Consider the following 27,698-nt stretch of genomic DNA (forward strand, 5'->3'; position numbering starts at 1 on the left):
CATTATGGGTAATTTGGACAATGGTCTAAAAGCAATCAGTTGGTAATGGAAAGTACCAATCCAACTATATGTGTCCTGTTTCTTGCACTGTACACGCCTAGGGGTTAGGAGGTTTCCTCTCTCACACAGCTAGAACTCAGTAAATGTTTAGTGGTAACAGGGAAAAATTGCCCCACAGAATCCCTTCAATACTAAGAGGAGCAAGAAGCCATTTCAGTGTGATTTGTTGAGTCCTAAAAAAACAACAGAAACTTTTTTTTTTTTTTTTGAGAATGAGTCTCGCTCTGCTGCCCAGGCTGGAGTGCAGTGGTGCAATCTTGGCTCACGGCAAGCTCCACCTCCTGGGTTCACTCCATTCTCCTGCCTCAGCCTCCAGAGCAGCTGGGACTACAGGCGCCCGCTACCACGCTCAGCTAATTTTTTTGTATTTTTAGTAGAGACAGGGTTTCACCTTGTTAGCCAGGATGGTCTCAATCTCCTGACCTCGTGATCCGCCCGCCTCAGCCTCCCAGAGTGCTGGGATTACAGGTGTGAGCCACTGCGCCCGGCCACAACAGAAAATTTTAAGCACAGTCAAGTTGACGTCAATTCAATCTCTGCTTAATAGCATAAAATAGAGGGAAGCTGAGTAAGCAACTGTGCCCTCGCTCACATTCCTAACCCTAGTCTTGGAGAATGCATAATAACCATGCACTAGCCCAATCCCACATAGTAACCAATGCACGTGATTGAGGAAGCCAGGGTCAGTTCTCAAGAGCCTGAAGACTACTAGCATTCACTTCTTACCTCCAAATACTCTTGACCACATCTGAGGATAGACTAAATCCCCAAAGCCATCCCCCAAAATGACTGGACTTCTTAGTTTTCTTTGGTTTGGAGATGACCAAGGGTTGACCTCCACCCTGAGATTGGAATAGATTGGACATGGCTCCAGGCCTTTTCTGCATTTAGATCCATCTTCCTGGGAGCAGGATAAATGGCAGCCTATTCCTGTCACATTATTCTTCTAGCAGATGGGATTTCATCCAGATAGTATTTTTTTTCCTAAGCAAGGGAAAAAATTCCTACTTTTGTTCATACCATAGGTGCAATTTACACTAAATTGGAAAAGAACAGGGATGCCTCAGCCTTTTATTTTTAAAAAGTTTTAATTGAAAAATAACAATTATCATATATATTTATTGCATGCAACTGGTTGTTTTGAAGTGTGTATACATTGTGAAATGGCTAAATTGAGCTAAATTAACATATGCATTACCTCAAATACTTATCATTTGTGTGGTGAGAGCACTTAAAATCTACTTTCAGCGATGTTCAAGAATACAATACATTGTCAGTAACTATAGTCATCACATTGTATAATAGATCTCTTGAACTTATTATTCCTAACTGAAATTTGTATGCTTTGACTAACATCAAAGAGAGATGTTGGGCAGATAGTGTTAAGCCTTATTTTAGACACCTTGAAATGACTGAAAACAATAGAAGCTATGTGGGTAGAAAGCTGACTTTCAACTTTCCCTAATCCTGAGAATTGTAGACAAAGTCTAATGAATTAATAGAGACCCAAGTCATTCCAGACTAGGAACACATGGGAAATTGCCAATGGATAGTTGGATCCTTTCATTACAGAAACCTAACTCTGAGATAGTCATTGAAATGTCTAATCACCAATCTGATTTTTTTTTAAATAAGAAGACTTTAAAACAGTTCTACAAAATCTATATGAGGTTGTGTGCACAGAGTTTATTGTAGGGATGCCGTCAGTAATAGTACCTATAAGGGAGTGAGGGAGGCAGGATGGGGCAGAAGGAGAAGTTGAACTATAATTCAGTCACAACAGAGACTTTATCTGATCCCTTGGGAGGCTCTGAACCTGATATGACCCTTCAGAGCTTTCCAAAATTGAGATAAGGGGGTGTGCCTTGTACCACTCGATAGACCAATCACTGGATATGAGCTGCCAAAGAAAGTGGGTATAACCTTGTGTAAGGCAGCTCCCTTAGGCTGAAGGCAAATCCTGGGGAGGGACTCAGCTGCAGTTCTTCCCCAGGCAGTGCTCCTGGTAGCTGTGAGAGTAAGCTGGTAGCTTGGTCCTCGCTGGGGACCTTGGCAGTGTGCAACAGCATCCACTCCATAATCAAATGCCAAAATGAATACCAAACAAAGGCATTCTGGTTTTGAAAGTAGCATGCAGTTAGCCCAGAAAATACAGTAGTATGAAATTCGATGGAGTAGTTCCCTGGCTAAATATGTTAGTAAAATTCTTGAAGCCATAATTATCTGTGTATGATTACCTTCTGACTGAAATTGCCAGTTCAGTAAGCAAAAGGAGGCTGATTAAAAGTCATGTCTATTCTGAAACCCTCAAAGGCGGGGCCTCTCAGGAACAATTCAAAAGGATCATTCTCACTACAGATTCTTCCATATTTTTTTCCAGTTCTGTGTATTCCATGGGCAGGTGGTCACTACCTGCAGCTGATAATTACAAGCTTTCTGTATGCTGCATTATGAAAGGAACCTGTTTATGCTGCCAGGGCTGACAGGGAAGCATGCAGCATATGTTTGACCCTGTAAAAGGGGGGAGACTCTTCTTTTGTTATGGGCCATAGAGTTTTCAAGGCTGCTATCCATGGCAAATGTTCACCATGTTCAAGGGCTAAGGGCCAAGCACACGACCTTTTAAGAGCTTGTCAGCAGAAATTCCTTTCACTGAAAGCCTTGGCTGTCCCACACAATCAGCTAGTAATCAGAGCTACATTGTGCACCCTCTTTGTAAGAAGGCAAAAGTTCTATAGCTTCCACCACTGAAAATATTTAATATTGCACCTTTAATTTTCAATAATAATAACAACAATAATAGATAAAATGCTACCATGGACTTCATAGATACAAATGGAGGTGTTGATCTTCAGTGAAACATTTCCTCTTCTAGAATGCAGCAAAGCAACCATTTTGACAATAGCTAAGAAAATTACATAGACGTTCTGGGCAGGAACGTTGTGAAAATGCCACTGAGGCTGGGCGTGGTGGCTCACGCCTGTAATCCCAGGACTTTGGGAGGCCGAGGCAGGTGGATCACCAGGTCAGGGAGTTCAAAACCAGCCTGGCCAACATGGTGAAACCCCGTCTCTACTAAAAACTATAAAATTAGCCGGGCGTGATGGCAGGTGCCTGTAATCCCAGTTACTCGGGAGGCTGAGGCAGGAGAATCGCTTGAACCTAGGCGGCAAAGGTTGCAGTGAGCCAAGATCGCACCACTGCACTCCAGCCTGGGTGACAGAGTGAGACTCCATCTCGAAAAAAAAAAAAAAAGAAAGTGTCATTGAAGCTATAAGAACAATTAAAGAACTGGTCCCAACCTGGGTAGTTATGTCTTCCCCTCTCACTCCACCACTGCACTCCAGCCTGGGTGACAGAGTGAGACTCCATCTCGAAAAAAAAAAAAAAGAAAAAGAAAGTGTCATTGAAGCTATAAGAACAATTAAAGAACTGGTCCCAACCTGGGTAGTTATGTCTTCCCCTCTCACTCCACTCCCAATTCACATCCACTGATAGCCATCAAACTGATGTTTATTTATTATGTGTACTGAACAATATTGCACTATTGTGTTATTATGATTAGAGTGTTTTATTCAGTATTAATAATCAGATCATTTATAATAAGATGCTAAATTAGGTCACAAATTGATAATAGGGAAAAGTGGAGTGAGTGTTTTCTACTGTGACAGCAATAATTTTGTTCTTTCTGATTTCTAAAATGATTACTTGAAAATATGAGAATGTGCTGAAAAATCACATATTATTTATTCAATTATATGAATATTGGGGGGTTTAAGACAAAATTGTGAAATTTTAGACTTATAGGTTACCCTTGAGATTACTAGGTAAAGTCCATCTTTTAAAAATGAGGAAAGAGGGTTTGAATTGCCCAGGTTTCTATTCTCAGGACAATGATCCAGGCCTCTAGTTCCCTGGCAGTCTTATTTCCATGGGAAGAAACATTTGCTCTGGTTATTAATATTGTATGTACATGTTAGTGGAACATTTTCGTTGGCTAAAAAAAAAAAAAACAGAAAAGGAAGGCTTAGATGCCTTTTGACTAGACCAGGTTCAGAGAAAACTCAGTGTGAATTTCAGATTGATTTGACCCTTAGGCACACCTGATTACTACCTTGACTCAGTGAAGCTCATTGACATGTGACTCCCAGCATACAGGCCAGAAATTTCAGCATTTCTGGCTTTCACATCCCAGTGCCCAGAATCCTTGCGGACCTTAGAGGGTGATTATGGCAGCAGCACCTAGTGAGACTTCTAAAACTTCTAATAGGTACCAATGTATGTGGAGATTCCTGTGTCTCATTTTATTTAGATTCCCACATAATGGTAAGCATTCATTCCGCCATGGCTTGGATGGTTTCTTCTACCAAGAATCTATCATTCTGCTATCATTGTGTTCTGCTGAGGCTAACCCTACAGATCTGGCTCTGTATACTCCAATGTCTAGAATGGTGGAAAAGACAGCCAGAAAGGTCAGGATGCAAGTAACTTGTATGAAAAAGCTCCCATCTTTAGTGTATAGCCTTGAAAGTGGTACAGAGACCTTCAAAATAAAGCACTAACCTTGAGAGCATATTTCTTACTTTTTATTTCACAGGACTTTTCCATAACTGCTAAGTTCCCAGTTCTCTGTATGTCTTGAAAAGTCCAGTTTGGGAGGTGAAGGTGAGCATGAGATTCAGGCATTTCCTCTAGAATGACATGCAATTCATCCTAACTAATCCTCCTGCTCTGCAATACTGGATGATAGTACATGCTGATTTGTAAGCAATTTGCATATTTCTTTAAATGAGGGAGTTGCAGATTTGTGTTACCAGAGACAGATGACAAAATCTAACAGCTGATGGCTGGTTCAGTACCAGTTGAATTTGTGTTAAGTCTGCAAATACTGACTTAATGTGCCTGTATCTTCTGACAGGCTGCAGTTTCTCACAAATATCCCTTTCTTTCCCTTTCCTTCCTGCTTGTTCCAGGGTCTCTATCATGAAAAAGAGGGATCCCTGAGAGAGCCTTCTGACTTGCAAGTGTGAACTACAGCCCAGAACATTTCAGCCATCCTGAGCTTCACATGAAGTTGGGACCTTGGCATTAGGGTTTGTAGTAGGTTCCTAGTACTGCTGTAATAAAGTACCACAAATGCAGTGGCTTAAACAACAGAAATCACTTGTCTCACCATTCTGGAAGCTAGAAGTCCAAAATCAAAGTGTTGGCAGGATTGATCCCTTCTGAGAGCTGTGAGGGAGAAACTCTTTCATGCCCCTCTCCTAGCTTCTGGTGATTTCCTGGTAATCTTTGTCATTCTTGGCCTGTAGATATATCACCCCAATCTCTGCCTTCATCTTCACATGGCATTCTCCCTGTATGTGTGTCTGTTTCTGGGTCCAAATTCCACCTTTTTGTAATGATACAGCCAATTGGATTAGGCCCAATGCTAATCACCTCATTTGAACTTGATTATATGCAAAGCCCTTATTTCCAAATAAGATCACATTCACAGATTGGGAGCTAGGACATTAACATCTTTTGGGGGGACATAATTCAGCCCATAACAGGGCTTCTAATGTAGGTCCAAGGAAACCTGTAATTATCAGCCATTGGATTGTGCAGATTCAGCCTTAATCTCCCACTTTCGTGCCCTGCCAGGTGTTTCTTCTTTCTCTACCCCCACCCAGCCATCCCATGGATGGGCTTTCCCAAATGAAGCCTGCTATTGGCTTAGGCTAGAGGGGAGCTTCCCTCTGTCTACTGAGGCCTTGGGCCTGTTGCCCATATTCTAGGCCTGGATTCTGGCTCTGCTAATACCCAGCCTCTGCCTATGCTGCTGACGTGTAGTGGTGTGGATGAATTGTCACTTCTCCTGGCCTTTTTCATCTAAACTTATAGATGACATAATATAACCTAGGAGCTAAGAACATGGACTCTGAAGCCAGCATCTCGGCTCTGAAACTTCCTAGATGTGTGACCTTGGACAAGTTCCTTAAGCTGTTTGTCCTGCTTCCTTATCTGTAAACCCATCACCTCAAAGATTTGTTAGGATGATAAAATGAAATAATTCATATAAAGCAGTTTGAACAGTGCCTGACACATAATAAGCACTCTCTAAAGTTAGCTGATATTATTATTAGCTTTTCCCTGACCCAGTGAATTAACACTAGTCCTTGGAAGGACAGGCCAGGTAAGGAGGACAGGGGAAGTGGGATGAGCAATGAAGAAGACGAGCCCCGTTAGGGCAGGCATCTAGAGTGAGGATTAGAGGAGGCCAGGCCTTAGCAGTGAAGGAGTAGAGAGGGCAGCAGGGCTCAGGACCCTTCTGCACAGTGGACTCCCAGAGGTAGTTAAGCAAAGAATCTGGGGAAACTCCCCAGGACTTCTTGTCTGCTTCCTTACTGCAAACAGAATGACCTCAAATTGTGGGCAAGCTTGGGCCTCAGCAGACACACATGGAGGTAGATCAGTAGCACAGGTATGTGTGTGTATGTGCATGTGCGTGTGTGTGTGTGCAGAAGTCACCAGGATGTTCTTTGTCCCATTACCCTATTACCTCAAGTACTGTCCTGTATTCTGTACTTACAGTTTAAGAAGACTTTGGGGACCATCCTCACCCTTTGAGCTTTCCCTTCACTCTCCTCAGTGTCAAACCTATGTCTTTCCTTCAGAACAGCTACCACCCTGGGCTGCTGCTGCCAACAGAGGTGCACTGCTTGCAAAATCCTCTGTTTGGTTGTCACTGTTTGGTTATTACTCTACTGCAAAGGAACAACTCAACAAATGACTTTAAACTATTCACTTTTCAAATATTAGGTTAAGGCTATCTGAAGTTTGATCAAGATATGGTGGATAAGAAATCACTGCCCCTCCTAAAAATTTAGGTTATGACTCAAGTGCTCTTTTAAGAGGCATTTCAGAATGTTGACTGTATGCATTATCCCAGTGCCCAGCAACCGTGGCATAGCTACATTTAGGCAGTCTTTTGTGATGAGACATGTATATAAGTGAAGCATTTGGTCTTTCAAAAATGCACCAAACTTCCCCTGACCCTGCTATTCCCTTAAGGTACCACCCTACCTCTCACTTTCCGTCTACTCCCCAAATTGTCAACTAGTCCATACTTGCTGTTTCCACTGCCTCCCTAACCACAATCACACTGGACTATATAATTCTTAACTCTGCATTCTCATCCCCCAGGTATAATTGCTCTTTGGAGGTGGTCTTTACCTGTCTCATCACCAAATCCAGTGGCTACACAATAATCTTTAGGCTTCCTAACTACTCTGTTCCTTTAAAAATCCTCTCGTCCCAAGGCTTCAGTGACCCCAAGCCACCCCAGGCTTCCTGTCTTCCTGGCAGTTCCTTCCCTGGATCCTTCTTTAGCTATTCTTCCTTCTTCCTCCTAAATGCAGGTACATCCAAAGGGTGTGTCCTCATGACCTTCTTCCCTCTCCTTCTACCATCTTCCTATCTATGTTTAGTTTACTGGATATGGAAGCTCTCCCCCAACAGTGAGCTATTGGAAACACAGACTATCCAAAGTCAGATATGTTTAGCCATGAGACTTTGCAGAATCTCCTACCAGGAAACGAGAGTAGGCACTGGCCCAAACACCAAAGCAGAAGAATCCAGCATAACAGTGCAGCCCTGGGGCACCATGCTGGATGCAGCTTAGGACAGGGGATGGGCACCAAGGAGTTTGACCATAGAATAAAGGAGAGGTCCAAAGCCATAGGTCAGTCAGTGTGCTTGAAGAAGCATTATTTCTAATGCTTGTACATAGTAGGTTTAACAGTGTTCCCCAGTCTCTTCACAGGGGTTAGGTATCCCTCTTGTACTTCTCCATCATGTCCTTTATCACACTGGATGCAGGGTATTGTATATTTGCTAGTCTATATCCACCTCTAGACTATAAGATCTGGAGGGCAAAGACCATATATATCTTTATCACCATATTTCCAACACTTAGACTAGTGCTTGTCCCAGAGAGGGTGCTAAATAAATTTTTATTGGAAGAGTGAATGAACAGGATTTTTAAATTTGGAAATTAAGTTAGTGGGAAGCATGGGAAAGAAAACATATGTAAACCAAGATGAAATTTGTACAAAGTGCATACCATACAGTCATGTATTATTGCTAGAGGTAGACTGTAAATTTCACTCTAAACTGCCTACCAGTCAAAGCAAAGAAAAAAAAATCAGTGATAAAATTTATAGTGACTGTAGGATTTTAAAAGATAAGTTGCTCCCGATGAAGTGTAAGTATCACTGTGTTGACTTAAGAGAAATGTCTCCATGGATCCCAACAGAGTGTTACTGGCTGGGCCACAGACAATGTCTAACAGGCCATCTTTATAATAGTGAATGCTATAGGGCTGTTTTTTACAATGTCCTTCAATATAGGCTAATCACATACTACAAATTTAAAGTAATTCTATGAGAAGGGAGACCAGAGTAAAGTAACCAAGTGCCCAGAATGCTGATGACCTAGCATAAAATTTAGAATATCCAGTAGTACAAGGTGTGTCCTGAAGCACATGAGTATTTTCTTTCTTTCTTCCTCTTTTTTTTTTTTATGAGACAGAGTCTTGCTCTGTCACCCAGGCTGGAGTGCAGTGGTGTGATCCCAGCTCACTGCAACCTCTACCTCCCAGGTTCAAGCGATTCTCCTGCCTCAGCCTCCTGAGTAGCTGGGATTATAGGCGTGTGCCACCATGCCCAGCTAATTTTTGTATTTTTAGTAGATACAGGGTTTCACCATGTTGGCCAGGCTGGTTTTGAACTCCTGACCTCAAGTGATCCACCCACCTCAGTTTCCCCAAGTGTTGGGATTACAGGCATGAGCCACCACGCCTGGCTACACATGCATATTTCTCATAATATTATCTAAGAGCTCTGTGATCAAGTACATTTGAGAAATACTGCCTACTCAAATTCTTATTTCTTGGATATTTACATGTACATTGACATACACTAATGTTTAAAGAAGTTCTTCAGTAAAGAAACTTTGTCTAATCTAGAGTGTTACCAAAACAATTTGATCATTTTATCATATACTACCTGTTTACATTTCAGGGAAATTTAAGGATGACACTTTGGGAAACAATCTTCTAGGGAAATTATGGACTGCATGTCTACAGGCAACCCTGTGTGAATGTTGTTTCTCACAATTAAGTTCTTGATAAGAATCTGTCCACAGAGTGTTCCAAGTGACAATCACTTGGCAAGAACTTGGAGTGCAGATAATCTGTGCTGTTATTTACAAATAACAGTTTGACAGTTAACTGAATGGCAGGTCATCTGAGGAAATTAACAGCTTCTATTCAATCTTTGTGTCCATATCCTTCCCAGGGAGATCCCAAGGGAAGCTGAGTATTATGTTAGAAAACAGTCATGACTCCATTCTACTTAAACCCAGTAAAACCATCTGAATCAACTTAGTAGAGAACAATCTGAAAATCTAAGCTAGTCTGAACTGCAGTAATAGTATTCTTCCCAAGAACTTCCAAGTGCTTCTAGAAGTGGTGAAGAACACACTACTGTTGTTATTGAAAATAACGTCTATTGATTATCTTAATCAATGACTATTCTCTATGGGTTTATGTGCCAATAATTTAGGCTGCTCAGTTTTCTCCATTGAAACTTAAGATTTAAATCACTAGATCATAAAAAAAAACCATACAATGCATTGCCCCTTCTATCTGGGCAGGCATGCTTCAGATGAACAACAGTGGGAAAATATAATTTCTATGGCAAGAGGAAGGAGAAACGAAGTTTATGTCCTGGTATATTCCTTCCTTCTAACTAGCTGACGACTTCCCTCTGTAATAGGTCAGAAAACCGTCAGCTAAATGAGGAACCAGAGAAACACAGTCCAGATCATCTGAGCTCTTAAGAAAGAGGAGAAAGATCTAATCTTCATTTTTTTTCTATTACCAATCTCCTTGAAACTTCTAAAATATTTTCTGCTCTAACTTACTAGGCTTCATAGAATCAAGAAAGGTAAAGCATCATATAAAAGTATCAGATAAGTGAGCTAAAAACATTTTACATTTCACTCTAGAGTTCATTATATTTTTGGCAGGAAATTTATCTTCCTAATTATGTTTTACTTATGTTGACATTAATTTTAATTGGTATTTCCTGTGAACACACTCAGTAGAAAGCAGGAAAGCCTGCCTAAGATTAAAAATTGGCCTTGGATAATCCAAAATCCACACTCACTCTGAGCGATCACATCTATGCCCACAATTTCACCTATTCCTGATGCTCTGAGGATTTCCACGTCAACATCGCTCCTCCATTGTCTCTCCTGAGCTATGCAGTGCATTTGAACAGACTCTCGGGCAACTTCACCTATATGTTGACATATGCAATGTGAATTCATCTTCTTTCTGGCCATTTCTTACCTCTGTTCCTCTCTCCCTATAATCCCAGCCTCAATGATTAGATCTGCCTTCCACCCAACTGCCCAAGTCAAAATCTAGAAGCTGCTCTAGACTCCTTATTCCTACTCACCACCTTTCTTGGGACTAAAATCTAAATCCCTTAGCATGACATTGAAAAAGGCCTTCACAATCTTCATGTTTCCCAATGAAAGCCCTATTGGCAATTAGGGCGCAACAGTTCTTCTGTTTGCAGGCTTGCCCTTCTCATTTCTAGTCCCACCCACTAAATGCCAGCAACAATCCCCATTCACCATCATAAGTGGAAAACAAATAAACAAATTTAAAAAGATCATCTACATTTCCTAATGCTACTTGTAAGGTAATACAGCCTCTAGCTGAGAATCACAAGTCTAACTTTGCCTACCTTTCCAGCCCCATCTCCCCCTACATTCCTCCATAGACTTGACATTCCAGCCACACTGAATGATTTGCACTTCCTGTGTGTGCTGTGCTGTCTCAAGCCAAGCCTCTGTGCCTTTGCACATGCCGTTTTCTCTGTCCCTCCTGTCAGCCCTCTCCTTACTGAGTGTGACGGCTAATTTTATATGTCAACTGGACTGAGCTAAGGGATGCCCAGAGAGTGGTAAATCATTCTTTCTGGGTGTATCTGGAAGATGTTAGTCTCTCTGAGTAGAGAGCAGGCTGAGTAAAGAAGATCCACCCTCACCAATGGGGGTGGGCATAATCCAATCTGTTGAGAGCCCAGACAGAACAAAAAGGTGAAGGAGGGGCACATTCTGTCTCTCTTCTTGAGTTGAGACATACATCTTTTTCTGCTAATGGATGTCAGAGCTCCTCATTCTCAGGCCTTTGGACTCTGAAACTTACATCAGCAGCACCCTCTCCTCTCAATTCTCAGAACTTTGGTCTTGGACTGGGAGTTATATCATCAGCTCAACTGGTTAAGATTTGGTCTGAAAGATACCACCCACTTTCCTGGTTCTCTAGCTGGCAGATGGCAGATGGTGGGACCTCTTGGCCTTCATAATCATGTGAGCCAATTCCCTTAATAAACTGGTTTTGTTTCTCTGGAGAATCCTGACTAATACACTGGACCAACGAAAAATCTATACCTCAAGATTCAGTTCAAACTCTTTTGTCCTGGGAAGTCCCCTGCCCACCCTCCACCACAGTAACCTCTTGTCCCTGTAAACTGTAGCTCCACTTTGGACTGACCTAGGCAGACCAAGCTTCAAAATACCTGCCATAGGCCGGGTGCGGTGGCACACACCTGTAATCCCAACACTTTGGGAGGCCAAGACATGGGAGATCACTTGAGGTCAGGAGTTCGAGACCAGCCTGGCCAACATGGTGAAATCCCATCTCTACTAAAATTACAAAAACTAGCCAGGTGTGGTGGTGCATGCCTGTAATCCCAGCTACTCAGGAGGTTGAGGCAGGAGAGTCACTTGAACCCAGGAGGCAGAGGCTGCAGTGAACCAAGATCATGCCATTGCCCTCCACACTCCAGCCTGGGCAACAGAGAGAGACTCTGTCTCAAAAAACAAAAACAAACAACGAAATACCTGCCATGCCCACATCCCACTTTGGGAGAAACTGCCCTCACTGTAGCCCTGCCCTATGTAGATCAGCCCTTTGTAAATACTGTGATAGCCTCACAGCTGATGGACCAGGAGTGGTACCTGAAGCAAGGGTGGCCCACCCATAGGCCAGTGCCCTATGATGTGCCCTAGCTTGAAAAGATGAACTGGGCCTATCAGATTTTCTTTCTCTTTCTCTCTCTCGGGAATTTCTAGGAAGAAACACAAATAGTATGAGTCAATTGTCAGGAGCTGCTATCACTGAGGAAAGGGCCCCAACTCAAGAGTCTATGTGGGCCATGAGAGTATGGGGAGACCAGCAGTGTCACACAGGTAGCATGTGGACTGGATTCCTCTCCTCTGTTGCCTCACCAGTCCATGGAAACACTGCCAGTAGTATTGGGGGACCCCAAGGAGAAGGACAGAAAGAAAGCCAGGCACCAGGAGAACTGAGCAGCAGAGAGTGAGCCCTATGCATAGAGAAAACACTTGTCCCCGATCTGCCTCCAAAGAGCCTCCCAAACCCAAATGTGACAGGGCTTTATTGCACTGTACTGACCCACAGAGGAAAAAATAGGCTGAAGGGGAAAGCTGTTTCCTAGTTCTGCTCCCACCAGTTTCAAACCCCATGGCCTCAGGCAAGTGTTCTGAAGCACCTTTTCTGATCTGTAAAATGGAGATTCTAGTTTCTTCTCTGCCTTAAGTCCTGTTCAGTGATTAATTAACTGTATGACCTTGGACAAGTCATTTGGCCTCTATGAGGCCAGTTCCTGCAATTTTAAAATAAAATCAGTAAATTTCACTTTACAAAGAGGGTGCAGTAATCAACATAGATAATGTATATAGAAAGTGTCTTGTAAACTGATCGTTACTGTATATAAGGTTATTATTACTATGACTTCTTTTTCCAAGCATTGCAAAAATCATAGAAGACATTTTTGTTGGTATCTATAGTTATAAATATATATATATAGCATATTGATTAGATTATTCTAAAATCTTATTCAGGTCTACTGATTTGATGTTACTTAAATCTTAAACCAGTTACAGCTCTTCTAGAATTTGTCCAGCAGTTCTCCTGGATTTTACAGGAAAACCCCACACACCAAAACACAAACAAAAAAAACAAAAAAACCCACCTTAAACCTACTTTTACACTATTCTGTAACTGAAGAATTATCATTTCAGTTGAGCAATCTCAAACAAGGGATTGCTATACTTCTAAAAACCATTTATCACTTGCTTTTTATTGCAACACTTTGAAAACCTTCTGCAGGCTATAAATTAGTGCTCTTTTTTCTGCTTACTACCTACTGTTTCAGTTTTACTATTAATAATAGCTTTAAACCCTTAAAATAGCTGTGGAACAATTTTTCTGAAACTGCTTATTACATGATTTCCATTAGCAACAATTGATTTTTTTTCCAATCCTTTTGGACACCTAGAACTCTGAGAGTCCCTGAAGCCTGGGGACTCTTGACCTTTCTCTTTCCCACCATCCAATCAATTATCAAGACCTGTTTTGCCTGTTTTAAAAATATCCCTAAATGAGTGCACCACTATTAACCTAGGCCCAGACCACCAGTACCTCTCACTTGAATGCTTACAGTGGTTCCCTGACTGGTCTCCCTACACTCAGTCTCTCATGAAGGTGCTCTGGATATGTCAGTGAGTAACACAGGCAAGGTATGAATTTCCAATGCCATGGAGCTTTTTTATACTAGTGAGAGAAAGACAAAAAGGGGTTCCTCAAGAAAACCCCAACTTGCAAATTGTCAGGAGTGCTATATAGGAAATAAGCAAAGTGCTGAAATAGAGAATATGGGGAGAGGGCATTGTAATTATGAGGTGGTCAGGGAGGGCCTCTCTAAGGAGGTGACTTTCAAGGTAAGACTGCAAGAGTAAGAATGAGTCAACCAAGAGAGGAGTATGAGCACTGCAGGCAGATGCAAAGGACCCAGGAGGAAAGGCATGTCTTTGTGACTCTAAGAGAAGCCCTGTGTAGCCAACTTATTCTCTATGGCAATGAGCAGGGTCAGCACCCCTCCACCCTTCAGCACAGACAACAAATGTGTGGAAATGAGAGGAAGCATCCCATCTACATGGATGAATGCCTTTTCTACAATATAAATGTGATTAGGCACTTAAAGAGCTTCATGATTTCCCATAATCCTTAAATGTTCAAGCAATTTAATTTGTAAGAACCTTCACACTCAGGTCCCTACCACTTTCCCACCCTTATCCATACCCATTATCCTTGTCACCCTGCACTGATCACCTTTTGGTTCCTTGAATGCACCATGCTTTTCTGTGTTCAGTACTTGCCGCCTCTGTCCCACTGACTGAACATGATTCCCCTTCCCTTCATTGATGGATCCTTTCTTACTTCACCTTTGAAGCCTCAGCTTAAACATCACTTCTTCTGACAATGCCTCTCATAGCACTGTGTGTCTAATTCCAGTCATGCATTAACTTTAGATCTCTGGGAAGGAAGTTCATGGTGTCTTATTACGACTGCCCCTGGTGTGGTTAGCATTATATTCATCAACTATTCTTTGGCCCAAACTGCTCTATGACCAACTCATTGTTTTTAAAACCCTTTTAGAACGCATGATGAAGTACACTGTACCTTGCCATTACAATATTCAGAATGGCATCTCTATCTAGGCTCTAATCCAAGGTGGTTACAGACGTACCAGAAGAACACCCTCTTTAAGTCAACCTAGGGACAGAGTATGGCTAGAATAGCTTAAAATTAGCAACGTCTGTTCGGAGGTTGCAGGCAGTGGAAGGAAGAGAAATTTATCCAGGTTTCTAAGATCACATTCCCAAGCTAAATACAGAAAAAAAATATTCTAACATTCACTTCTGATGGCAACCTTTTACAGATAGAATCCAAAGGCTAGGGAGGTGGATTTTAGCTGCTTAAAGTCTTGCTACAGTGAAGTAATGCTTCATATTAATTTTATTTCACTAAAATTTATATGCAACTAGCCCTCTTCTAAAGCAACTGGTTATCAGAAATATGACAGCATGTTTATATGCCCACATCTTTTTTTTAAACCCACTTGGCTTTAGATTGCTTGAGACTAAACCTTGAAATAATATAGAATGTTTATAGTTCTGAGCAGAAATGCCATAAAGTAATGCAAATTAATCATTTATTAGTCAATCAGTACCTCATGCCTAACAGTTTGCTATATAGCATATGCAGAAAAGACAAATGAGAGTATGATGATATGTAGCTGCCTTAGGGGACTCACATGATCTGAGAAGCCTGCCTCCCATCACTCTGGTAGGAAGCCACTTCCATGTTAAATTCCAGAGGTGGCTTATAAAAGATTTTCCTACTGAAATGTCAAACTTCCTACACTGGTTCTAAAGCCATCAATCGTATGAACCCTACTTATTTTATGTATATATGACTTGTTATAAGAAAGAAGAAGATATATGTGTATGTGTGCAACAAGATCAAAAGTAAAATAAATAAGAAAGAAGAGGCAGAGATAATGGAGGGTAGAAAACTACAATGAAGCTGGGAATGAGGCATCATATTATTTCCATGTCTTAAGTTTCACAACTATTTGGCAGATTAATTTTTATATATATATATATATTTATATATATATGTAATGAGATTCGTTATTATTTCCACATTATATATACCCTTAAAAAAAGCAGAAACAAAACCAAAAAACCCTCTTTTTAGAATTTATCACTGGGTGCAGTGGCTCACACCTGTAATCCCAGCAATTTGGGAGGCCAAGGTGGGTGGATCATTTGAGGTCCAGAGTTTGAGACCAGCTTGGCCACCATGGTGAAACCCTGTCTCTACCAAAAATACAAAAATTAGCCAGGTGTGGTGGCGCCCACCTGTAATCCCAGCTACACAGGAGGCTGAGGCAGGAGAATCACTTGAACCTGGGAGGAAGAGGTTTCAATGAGCCAAGATCGCACCACTGCACTCCAGCCTGGGGCACAGAACAAGACTCTATCTCAAAACAAACAAACAAACCAATAGAATTTATCCACATCTTTTTCTCAAATTTTGTTTGTAAGCACCTAAAAGTAGACTCTCACTGATTCTACTATCAGCATTTGGTTCATCTAGAGCAACCTTTTTTCCAAATTCCTCTCTATATAATAATATGGTCAGTGAATGTAATATTGGTAATATTTTGATAGTACTCTCAATCACCTGAATGACATTCCCTGTTAAGGGGAAAATAAATGAGACACTGTTAGTCAAATAGTTTGTTTCTCCAAACAAAACCCCAAAGCTCCCAATTTGTGACAGGTGGACATCAACCCTAGGCAGAACAGACAACTTCAATGCTGCCTACAGTGTGGCATCATGTGCTCTATTTCCCAACAAGCAGAAGCTCAAAATTGTGGCCAGGTTTAAAGGCACCATAATGACAATTTCCTAGAAAGCCACTAGGTGGAAGGGATTTTTATTATGTCTTCTTTCACAAAGACCTTTGTTCTCTCAACCAAAGCGATCCCCTCCAGCGTACAAGAGTTTTAAATTAAGTATTTCTTCTGATTTTTTGGTCACTGCATTTTCCAGATACATTTTTTTTTTCTATTACAAAGAGACTTGTTCTTTGTAAGGAGCATGTCAGCACTTTCTCACCAGTTACCCTGAAAGAGGAAACATACTTGAAATGAGAAGCAGTAATTATTGAGATCTGTCTGCTTCTCACATGCTAGGGCTGTGTTCAGGATGCTCTGTTGGTTAAAGAACAGCAGTCAGGTTGCATGTGACCCAGGAAGGTGGAGTCCTCATGGCCATGGAAACAGGTGATTCTAGAAGCAATGGAAAATTGCTTGAGGGTATTAAGAGTGTGTTTGATAACACTGCCTGATGTGAATAGTATTAAATAGCAATATGAGGACAAAACAAAAGGAAATGATGAAAGCATTTACACTTTAACTATAGGAAAGAAGAAAAGAAAGATGTTGTTCCTCCTTCGTATCCCAACCCCTGTCAATATCAAGACCCATGAGGCAAGCATGCAGGCCTTAGGGTAACAGTCTTGGATTGCAGGATTTGGTTCATTGAGCTAAGGAGGCCTTCAGAGATTCCATGGTTCATTTGGGGGTGTTTAATCCTAGCCTAGGGAAGTCTTGTCTAACTGGCTCAAAATACAGGCATTTTCCCCAAGTTCTGCTCTACATCCTTACTTTCATATTAATTGTGCTCAGCCTACACATTTGAAAAAGGTGATGAGCAAGTCCGCTCCAAGATGGCCAAATAGGAACAGCTCCAGTTTGCAGCTCCCAGCATGATCAACACAGAAGACAGGTGATTTCTGCATTTCCAACTGAGAGACCTAGTTCATCTCATTGGTTCTGGTTGGACAGTGGGTGCAGCCCATGGAGGGTGAGCCAAAGCAGGGAGGGCCATCGCCTCACCTGGCAAGCACAAGGGGTCAGGGGATTTCCCTTCTGTAGCCAAGGGAAGCTGTGACAGACTGTACCTGGAAAAACGGGACACTTCTGCCCAAATACTCTGCTTTTCCCACAGTCTTAGCAGCCGGCAGACGGCAGGTCCTACACCCACAGAGCCTTGCTCACTGCTAGCGCAGCGGTTTGAGATCAACCTGTGAGGCTACAGCCTGGTGAGGGGAGGGGTGTCCGCCATTGCTGAGGCTTGAGTAGGTAAACAAAGTGGCCAGGAAGCTCGAACTGGGCAGAGCATACCGCAGCTCAGCAAGGCCTACTGCATCTATAGACTCCACCTCTGTGGGCAAGGCATAGCTGAACAAAAGGCAGCAGAAACTTCTGCAGACTTAAACCTCCCTGTCTGACAACTCTGAAGAGAGCAGTGGTTCTCCCAGCACAGCATTTCAGCTCTGAGAACAGACAGACTGCCTCTTCAAGTGGGTCCCTGACCCCAGTGTAGCCTAACTGGGAGACACCTCCCAGTAGGGGCCAACAGACACCTCATACAGGCAGGTGCCCCTCTGGGACAAAGCTTTCAGAAGAAGGATCAGGCAGCAATATTTGCTGTTCTGCAATATTTACTGTTCTGCAGCCTTCACTGGTGATACCCAGGCAAACAGGATCTGGAGTGGACCTCCATGAAACTCCAACAGACCTGCAGCTGAGGGCCCTGACTGTTAAAAGGAAAACTAACAAATAGGAATAGCATCAACATCAACAAAAAGGACATCCACACCAAAACCCCATCTGTAGGTCACCAACATCAAAGTTAGATAAAACCACAAAGATGGGGAGAAACCAGATCAGAAAAGCTGAAAATTCTAAAAACCAGAGCACCTCTTCTCCTCCAAAGGATTGCAGCTCCTCACTAGCAATGAAACAAAGCTGGATGGAGAATGACTTTGACGAGTTGACAGGAGTAGGTTTTAGAAGGTTGGTAATTACAGACTTCTCAGAGCTAAAGGAGGATGTTCAAACCCATCGCAAGGAAGCTAAAAACCTTGAAAAAAGATTAGAAAAATGGCTAACTAGAATAAACAGTGAAGAGAAGACCTTAAATTACCCGATGGAGCTGAAAACCATGGCACAAGAACTATGTGATGCATGCACAAGCTTCAGTAGCCAATTTGATCAAGTGGAAGAAAGGGTATCAGTGATTGAAGATCAAATTAATGAAATGAAGCTAGTAGAGAAGTTCAGAGAAAAAAGAGTAAAAAGAAACGAACAAAGCCTCCAAGAAATACAGAACTATGTGAAAAGACCAAATCTACATTTGATTGGTGTACCTGAAAGTGATGGGGAGAATCAAACCAAGCTGGAAAACACTCTGCAGGATATTATCCAGGAGAACTTCCCCAACCTAGCAAGGCAGGCCAACATTCAAATTCAGGAAATACAGAGAACACCACAAAGATACTCCTCAAGAAGAGCAACTCCAAGACACATAATTGTCAGGTTCACCAAGGTTGAAATGAAGGAAAAAATGTTAAGGGCAGCCAGAGAGAAAGGTCAGGTTACCCACAAAGGGAAGCCCATCAGACTAACAGCGGATGTCTTGGCAGAAACCCTATAAGCCAGAAGAGAGTGGGGGCCAATATTCAACATTCTTAAAGAAAAGAGTTTTCAACCCAGAATTTCATATCCAGCCAAACTAAGCTTCAGAAGTGAAGGAGAAATAAAATCCATTACAGACAAGCAAATGCTGAGAGATTTTGTCACCACCAGGCCTGCCTTACAAGAGCTCCTGAAGGAAGCGCTAAACATGGAAAGGAGCAACTGGTACCAGCCACTGCAAAAACATGCCAAATTGTAAAGACCATCAATGCTATGAAGGAACCACATCAACTAACAGGCAAAATAACCAGCTAACATCATAATGACAGGATCAAATTCACACATAACAATATTAACCTTAAATGTAAATGAGCTAAATGCTCCAGTTAGAAGACACAGACTGGCAAATTGGATAAAGAGTCAAGACCCATCAGTGTGCTGTATTCAGGAAACCCATCTCACATGCAAATACACACATAGGCTCAAAATAAAGGGATGGAGGAAGACCTACCAAGCAAATGGAAAACAAAAAAAGGTAGGGGTTGCAATCCTAGTCTCTGATAAAACAGACTTTAAACCAACAAAGATCAGAAGAGACAAAGAAGGCCATTACATAATGGTAAAGGGATCAATTCAACAAGAAGCGCTAACTATCCTAAATATATATGCACCCAATACAGGAGCACCCAGATTCATAAATCAAGTCCTTAGAGACCTACAAAGAGACTTAGACTCCCACACAATAATAATGGGAGACTTTAACACCTCACTGTCAACATTAGACAGATCAACGAGACAGAAAGTTAACAAGGTTATCCAGGACTTGAACCCAGCTCTGCACCAAGCAGACCTAATAGACATCTACAGAACTCTCCACCCCAAATCAATAGAATATACATTCTTTTCAGCACACCACACCTATTCCAAAATTGACCACATAGTTGGAAGTAAAGGACTCCTAAGCAAATGTAAAAGAACAGAAATTATAACAAACTGTCTCTCAGACCACAGTGCAATCAAACTAGAACTCAGGATTAAGAAACTCACTCAAAACTGATCAACTACATGGAAACTGAACAACCTGCTCCTGAATGAATACTGGTTACACAACAAAATAAAGGCAAAAATAAAGATGTTCTTTGAAACCAATGAGAACAAAGACACAACATACCAGAATCTCTGGGACACATTCAAAGCAGTGTGTAGAGGGAAATTTATAGCACTAAATGCCCGCAAGAGAAAGGAGGAAAGATCTAAAATTGACACCCTAACATCACAATTAAAAGAACTAGAAAAGCAAGAGCAAACACATTCAAAAGCTAGCAGAAGGCAAGAAATAACTAAGATCAGAGAAGAACTGAAGGAAATAAAGACTCAAAAAACCCTTCAAATAATCAATGAATCCAGGAGCTGATTTTTTGAAAAGATCAACAAAATTGATAGACCACTAGCAAGACTAATAAAGAAGAAAAGAGAGAAGAATCAAATAGATGCAATAAAAAATGATAAAGGGGATATCACCACCAATCCCACAAAAATACAAACTACCATCAGAGAATACTATAAACACTTCTATGCAAATAAACTAGAAAATCTAGAAGAAATGGATAAATTCCTGGACACATACACCCTCCCAAGACTAAACCAGGAAGAAGTTGAATCTCTGAATAGACCAATAACAGGCTCTGAAATTGAGGGAATAATTAATAGCTTACCAACCAAAAAAAGTCCAGGACCAGACGGATTCACAGCCGAATTCTACTGGAGGTACAAGGTGGAGCTGGTACCATTCCTTCTGAAACTATTCCAATCAATAGAAAAAGAGGGAATCCTCCCTAACTCATTTTATGAGGCCAACATCATCCTGATATCAAAGCCTGGCAGAGACACAACAAAAAAGAGAATTTTAGACCAATATCCCTGATGAACATTGATGCAAAAATCCTCAATATAAAATACTGGCAAACCGAATCCAGCAGCACATCAAAAAGCTTTTCCACCATGATCAAATTGGCTTCATCCCTGGAATGCAAGGCTGGTTCCACATACACAAATCAATAAACGTAATCCATCACATAAACAGAACCAATGGCAAAAACCACATGATTATCTCAATAGATGCAGAAAAGGCCTTTGACAAAATTCAACAGCCCTTCATGCTAAAAACTCTCAGTAAACTAGGTATTGATGGGACATATCTCAAAATAATAAGAGCTATTTATGACAAACCCACAGCCGATATCATACTGAATGTGCAAAAACTGGGAGCATTCCCTTTGAAAACTGGCACAAGACAAGGATGCCCTCTCTCACTGCTCCTATTCAACATAGTGTTGGAAGTTCTGGCCAGAGAAATCAGGCAAGAGAAAGAAATAAAGGGTATTCAGTTAGGAAAAGAGGAAGTCAAATTGTCCCTGTTTGCAGATGACATGATTGTACATTTGGAAAACTCCATTGTCTCAGCCCAAAATCTCCTTAAGCTGATAAGCAACTTCAGCAAAGTCTCAGGATACAAAATCAATGTGCAAAAATCACAGGCATTCCTATATACCAATAACAGACAAACAGAGCCAAATCATCAGTGAACTCCCATTCACAATTGCTACAAAAGGAATAAAACACCTAGGAATCTAACTTACAACAGATGTAAAGGACCTCTTCCGGGAGAACTACAAACCACTGCTCAACAAAATAAAAGAAGACACAAACAAATGGAAGAACATTCCAGGCTCATGGATAGGAAGAATCAATATCTTGAAAATGGCCATACTGCCCAAGGTAATTTATAGATTCAATGCCATCCTCATCAAGCTACAAATGACTTTCTTCACAGAATTGGAAAAAACTACTTTAAAGTTCGTATGGAACCAAAAAAGAGCCCACATTGCCAAGACAATCCTAAGCAAAAAGAACAAAGCTGGAGGCATCATGCTACCTGACTTCAAACTATACTACAAGGCTACAGTAATCAAAACAGCATGGTACTGGTACCAAAACAGATATATAGACCAATGGAATAGTACAGAGGCCTCAGAAATAACACCACACATCTACAACCATCTGATCTTTGACAAACCTGACAAAAAGAAGAAATGGAGAAAGGATTCCCTATTTAATAAATGATGCTGGGAAAACTGGCTAGCCATATGTAGAAAGCTGAAACTGGATCCCTTCCTTACATCTTATACAAAAATTAATTCAAAATGGATTAAAGACTTAAATTTAGACCTAAAACCATAAAAACACTAGAAGAAAACCTAGGCAACACCATTCAGCACATAGGCATGGGCAAGGACTTCATGAATAAAACACCAAAAGCAATGGCAACAAAAGCCAAAATAGACAAATGGGATCTAATTAAACTAAAGAGCTTCTGCACGGCAAAAGAAACTACCATCAGAGTGAGCAGACAACTTACAGAATGGGAGAAAAATTTTGCAATCTTCCCATCTGACAAAGGGCTAATATCCAGAATCTACAACGAACTTAAACAAATTTTCAAGAAAAAAACAAACAACCACATCAAAAAGTGGGCAAAGTGTATGAACAGACACTTCTCAAAAGAAGACATTTATGCAGCCAAAAGACACATGAAAAAATGCTCATCATCACTGATCATCAGAGAAATGCAAATCAAAACCACAATGAGATACCATCTCATGCCAGTTAGAATGGCGATCATTAAAAAGTCAGGAAACACCAGATGCTGGAGAGGATGTGGAGAAATAGGAATGCTTTTGCACTGTTGGTGGAAGTGTAAATTAGTTCAACCATTGTGGAAGACAGTGTGGTGATTCCTCAGGGATCTAGAACTAGAAATACCATTTGACCCAGCCATCCCATTACTGGGTATATACTCAAAGGATTATAAATCATGCTGCTATAAAGACACATGCACATGTATGTTTATTGTGGCACTATTCACAATAGCAAAGACTTGGAACCAACTCAAATATCCATCAATGATAGAATGGATTAAGAAAATGTGGCACATATACACTATGGAATACTATGCAGCCATAAAAAATGATGAGTTCATGTCCTTTGCAGGGACATGCATGAAGCTGGAAACCATCATTCTCAGCAAACTATCACAAGGACAGAAAACCAAACACCTCATGTTTTCACTCGTGGGTGGGAATTGTACGATGAGAACACTTGGACACAGGGTGGGGAACATTACACACCAGGGCCTGTTGTGGGGTGGGGGACTGGAGGAGGGACAACATTAGGAGAAATATCTAATGATGGGTGCAGCAAACCAACATGGCACATGTATACCTATGTAATAAACCTGCAAGTTGTGCACATGTACCCTAGAACTTAAAGTATAATTTAAAAAAAAGAAAAAGGGGATGAGTGGAAAAAGGATGCCAAGGTTGAGAATTGTTCAGATTAAAGATATTTTGCTACCTGAAAGCTATTGATGCTTTTCTTAAAAATCCACAGCCTCTCAGTTTACCTGACCGACTGAATGAGACATGACTGAGGATTAAAAATTCACTGGTGTGAACAGGGTACCCAAGCCAACCAAGACAAGTTTTGGGTTGGGACTTATCAGGACGTCTGATATGTGAAAAGCTATTGTAAAACCCTTGTTGAATCAGAGAAGCTTGAATCCTTTAGCTTCAGATTCAGAAATATGACAAGTCAAATGAGCTTGGACACAAAGTCTGAGGCCCACTTTATTGTATGCCCCTGGGTATAACAAAAAGCAATCCCCTTTTCTTTCTCCCTCCAGGTATGGGAAGTATATTTCACAAGTCACAGGAGGCTGTAAGTAAGTAGGGGAAGGGAGGGAGTGGATGGGAGTCTCCACTTGGAGGTGAGGTCCATGTAGGGGAACAGCTAGAGCTGTGCTACTGAAGGCTTTCTTACTGTCAGATCCGCTGGCTGGTATGCCCTGTCTGACTCTCTCTGCCTCACCTCAGAGCAGGACTCACCTCACCTCAGGGTACAGGACTTCTACATTCTCACAGCCAGGAGCATCCAAAAGCTGATGGGGCCTCATCCCAGTTCTGGCTGTAGGACACTTCCCTCACAAGAGCATTGGCTGTTTCAGTTTATTTTCATCTAACTATAAAGGGATATAGAAACAGCATAATAAAAAATGCTTGTGCTGTAGAATTTACAATCTAGCTAGTGATGTGGAATAGAGCACAGATGACAATCTATGGTCATGTAAAGTTAATGAGAACAGTACAGGCAGTCTAGTCGATACCTGCAAAGTACAATGAAGTCAATCAAGGAAGGTTTCTTGAAGGCATGAATTTTGGGTGCTGCTTTAGAGGGTGATTCTTATGGGAGCAGGGGATTCCTTGGGAGTCAAAATGGACATTGCCAAGGTCAAATGAGGGGAGTGAGGAGGCTCATCCTGCCATGGCACAGAGCAGCTGTTTCTGGGATGGAGGCAAAATGGGCTCTGGAAATACACTTCTAGCTTGGCTGGCCAAGTTCAAGACAGAAGTGGGAAAGACATCAAGTTCTAGGCAAGGTGGCTATCACCCAGTATGAACCCTGAATAATGCTGGCCTGGTTAGGGTAGGGGAGAAGTCTACATTGAGAAACAATAAAAGTATCAGTCACTGTGGAGGTTAGAAGGTTGGCCTGGCTAAATGAGTTTAGATTTCAAATGATTGACACTAGGAAGCCTATGGAAGTTCTTGAGAGAGAAGTGACATCATGCAAAGGGGTCTAAAGAAGCCAATTCTAATAACTGTGTCCAATGGGTTGAAGAGGAAAGAGACTATATGGGTATGAGGGTAGAAAGGGCACTAGCTCAGGGGGTGTCTTTGTAGCCCAGGAGCACAGTTGTCCATCTTACACTAAAGCAAGTGTTTGCTGATTTGGGACCAAACCAAGGATTAAGCTTTCTGGTGTATTATAGTAGGCATCAACTTTTCAAGTTAAAAAAAATTGATGCAATCTATTGGTCTCTTGCCTCAAGAAATAGGGTAGAAAAAAAAACATGGTAGAAAAAAAAACAACATTGAGATTGTGGCTGCTCAGGGTCATCCATTATGCCAAATAAAATGTTTTTATAGGGCCTGAAGTTTGCTAAACATGACTGCTAGTACTCTGTATCCCTGCTGAAATAGGATGTTTATCCAGAGGGGATAAATGACCTCACAAAAAGGTCAATTGCATTAATTAAGAGGGTTCTACTTTTGCTAGAGTTGGTGGCCGTATTTTGGTAAAAAATAACACTATTTTAAAAATAAGCCCCAAGCAGTAAATTTACAGATCCAAGAAAGCAGTGACTATCTTCCATATATGCAATCAACCCATGTGTAGTCTTGTCACCACACTGGAGCATGCAGCTGATTGACACTCAGCAGGGCAAAAAAGCACAAGTGGAGCCAAAGATGTAATGATGAGGGCCTCCAGTGCCTGTTTTTGCTTAGACTAGTGATTCTCAGCCCTGGTAGGGCATCCTTATCTCCTGGGGAGCTTTTCAAAGATAAATGATGCTGGGCCCTTGCCAAAATCTGAATCTCCAAGGATGGAGCCTAAATATATCTATGTGTATGTCATCTGCATACTGCCGGAGTTGAGAGCCACTGACTTAGATGGTGAAGCTGAAATGGTCTCCCACAAAATTTGCATACACTTGAGTGCATGCACACACACACACACACACACACACACACATCTGGGATAGCCAATCAAGCTTGCCCATTTTTTCTTATAAACAGAAGTGTTTGTTCACAGATATTCTGGGAATATTGGGTTCTCAGAATCTTTACATTCTTCAACCATTTTAAGATCAGTCTCTAGGATTTTCTTAAACCTGAGTACTATTGCAACATAGGATTCCCAAACACCATGACCTTCTTACAGAGTTTACCTGAGAGTAGATGAACCCTCCCTCGCTGTCCTGTGGGATAACTGGAAGGACAACCCTTCATTTGCATTCTACCCTGCAATATTCTCTGGAATCCACATTCCTAACTGATCCCTCTTCCAAGAAATAAGAATAGGGGAAGGAAATAGTCTCTGAGGGAAGAATCTTTGTCCCAGGAACCAAGTTACAGAGGAGCCGCTGAATTCCCTGAGGTAATCTCCATTGAATCAAAACACAAAGAGGGAGGTTAATTCAATTAGCAAGTGATGCCTTCTCCTAGAATAAACTTCTTGGACTAATTTGGGGAGGGAGCCCGGAAGACTGGTGCCCACACTGCAAACAGAGAAAATATTGGAAATGCTTAGAGTCTGCCATCTACCCAGCTGTGGCTGTTCACCTTAATATTATTTCTTGAAAAATGGCCAATGTGTTAGACTCTCTAGGACACAGAGCTGTGGTCACAAGATAAAGTACACAGATAAGACATGGAGATATGGAAGGGATAAAAATACTCTTCAGGGAAATGGGGGTCTGCAGTACAAAGGTTGAGAGCTTTAAGGGAACATTTCACATTCTGGCTTTTAAGTACACTGAAAACACACTTCCTGAGAGAAATGCATCTTGAGAGTACACTCAGCGAGGAGGAAGAAATTCTTATAAGACGATTTTTGGGAGGAAAGGAAGGTTTTTTATTCAAGTCAACATGGTGTTTTGCATGTAATAGAACCAGAGAAATATTTGTTAAATTGAAAGTTATTTCAGTATAGATTGTGGTCATGTTTTCATCCTATAATTTGAAAAAGATCCTCAGAATATTAGAGATGAAAGGGATCTTGATATTGTCAAACATCTTATCCAGAGCCCCAGTACTTACTCGATTCAGGTGGGATGAGCATCTCACTGAGGGTCTGGGATCTTCCTGCTGGGTCTTCCTTCTGCAGTGGCCCCTGAGCAACCTTGAAGAAGCCCAAAGTCTTGGGTGATCATGGTTTGGAAGCCTTCAGTCTAGCACCTCAGTTTTTACAGATGACTAAACTAAATTCAAAATGTGTGAGAGTCACAGCCAACTGCTCTTTTCACCATATCAAAATGAGGTTCTGCTAGAGGGACCCCTGTCCCTTTCTTTTCCACAGCTGTGGATATTTTGCCCTGGACTTGTGAAGCACGAATGCAGTGAAAAGAGTACGGGCTTGGGGATCAGTCAAACCTGGGTTTGAATGTTGGCTCTGCACTTATTTGCCCTGTATTCTGGGACAAATTATTTATTTATATTTTATAGTATATATTTTTCTCTTTTTTAAAGCTTTTTTGAGGTACAGTTGATATACCAAAACTGCATGCATTTAATGCATACATCTTAATGAGTTTGGACAAATGCATACACCTGTGATACCATCACCACAACCAAAGTATTAAACATGTCCATCACTTTGAAAAATTTCCTTGTGTAACGTGTGTGTGTGTGTGTGTGTGTGTGTGTGTGTGGTTTTGTTTGTTTGCTTGTTTGGTAAGAACACTTAACATGAGATTTATCCTTTTAACATACTTTAAAGTGCACAATATTGTGTTGTTAACTATAGGTACTATATTATGTAACAGAGCTCTAGAACTTATTCATCTTGCATAACAGAATCTTTATAATTTGGACAAATTATTTAATCTCACTGAGCCTTCACTTCGTTTATCAAGTGGGCATAAAATTCACATTTTAGGTCTTAGCAATGTATAAAAAGTGCCTGGTGTGTGATTTGGGCTCAGTGTGCGTTAACACCCTCTTTCAGGCAGGCAACTGAGTATTTGAATATAGAGACAAGAG

General features: G+C 41.3%; 1 long non-coding RNA gene and 1 other non-coding gene across 6 annotated transcripts in view; both read left to right on the forward strand.

The window, feature by feature from the left end:
- LOC129137059 (uncharacterized) overlaps positions 1-27,698 on the forward strand; it is a 171,757-nt gene that overhangs the window by 71,422 nt on the left and 72,637 nt on the right. The window contains exon 4 of one of the 5 annotated variants that reach the window (XR_010151089.1): positions 5,034-6,353. The exons of 3 other annotated variants lie outside the window; for them this stretch is intronic. This is a non-coding gene — a long non-coding RNA (uncharacterized LOC129137059). Of the gene's footprint in view, positions 1-5,033; positions 6,354-27,698 lie in introns of those variants that run through there. One more of the 5 variants, XR_008539211.2, reaches the window with a different exon arrangement.
- On the forward strand, positions 13,076-13,136 carry LOC112205428 (U7 small nuclear RNA). The gene has a single exon (XR_002939389.1). It is a non-coding gene; the product is annotated as a U7 small nuclear RNA (small nuclear RNA).

The sequence above is a fragment of the Pan troglodytes genome, chromosome 15 (assembly GCF_028858775.2).
Source record: "Pan troglodytes isolate AG18354 chromosome 15, NHGRI_mPanTro3-v2.0_pri, whole genome shotgun sequence".
NCBI classification, from domain to species: domain Eukaryota; kingdom Metazoa; phylum Chordata; class Mammalia; order Primates; family Hominidae; genus Pan; species Pan troglodytes.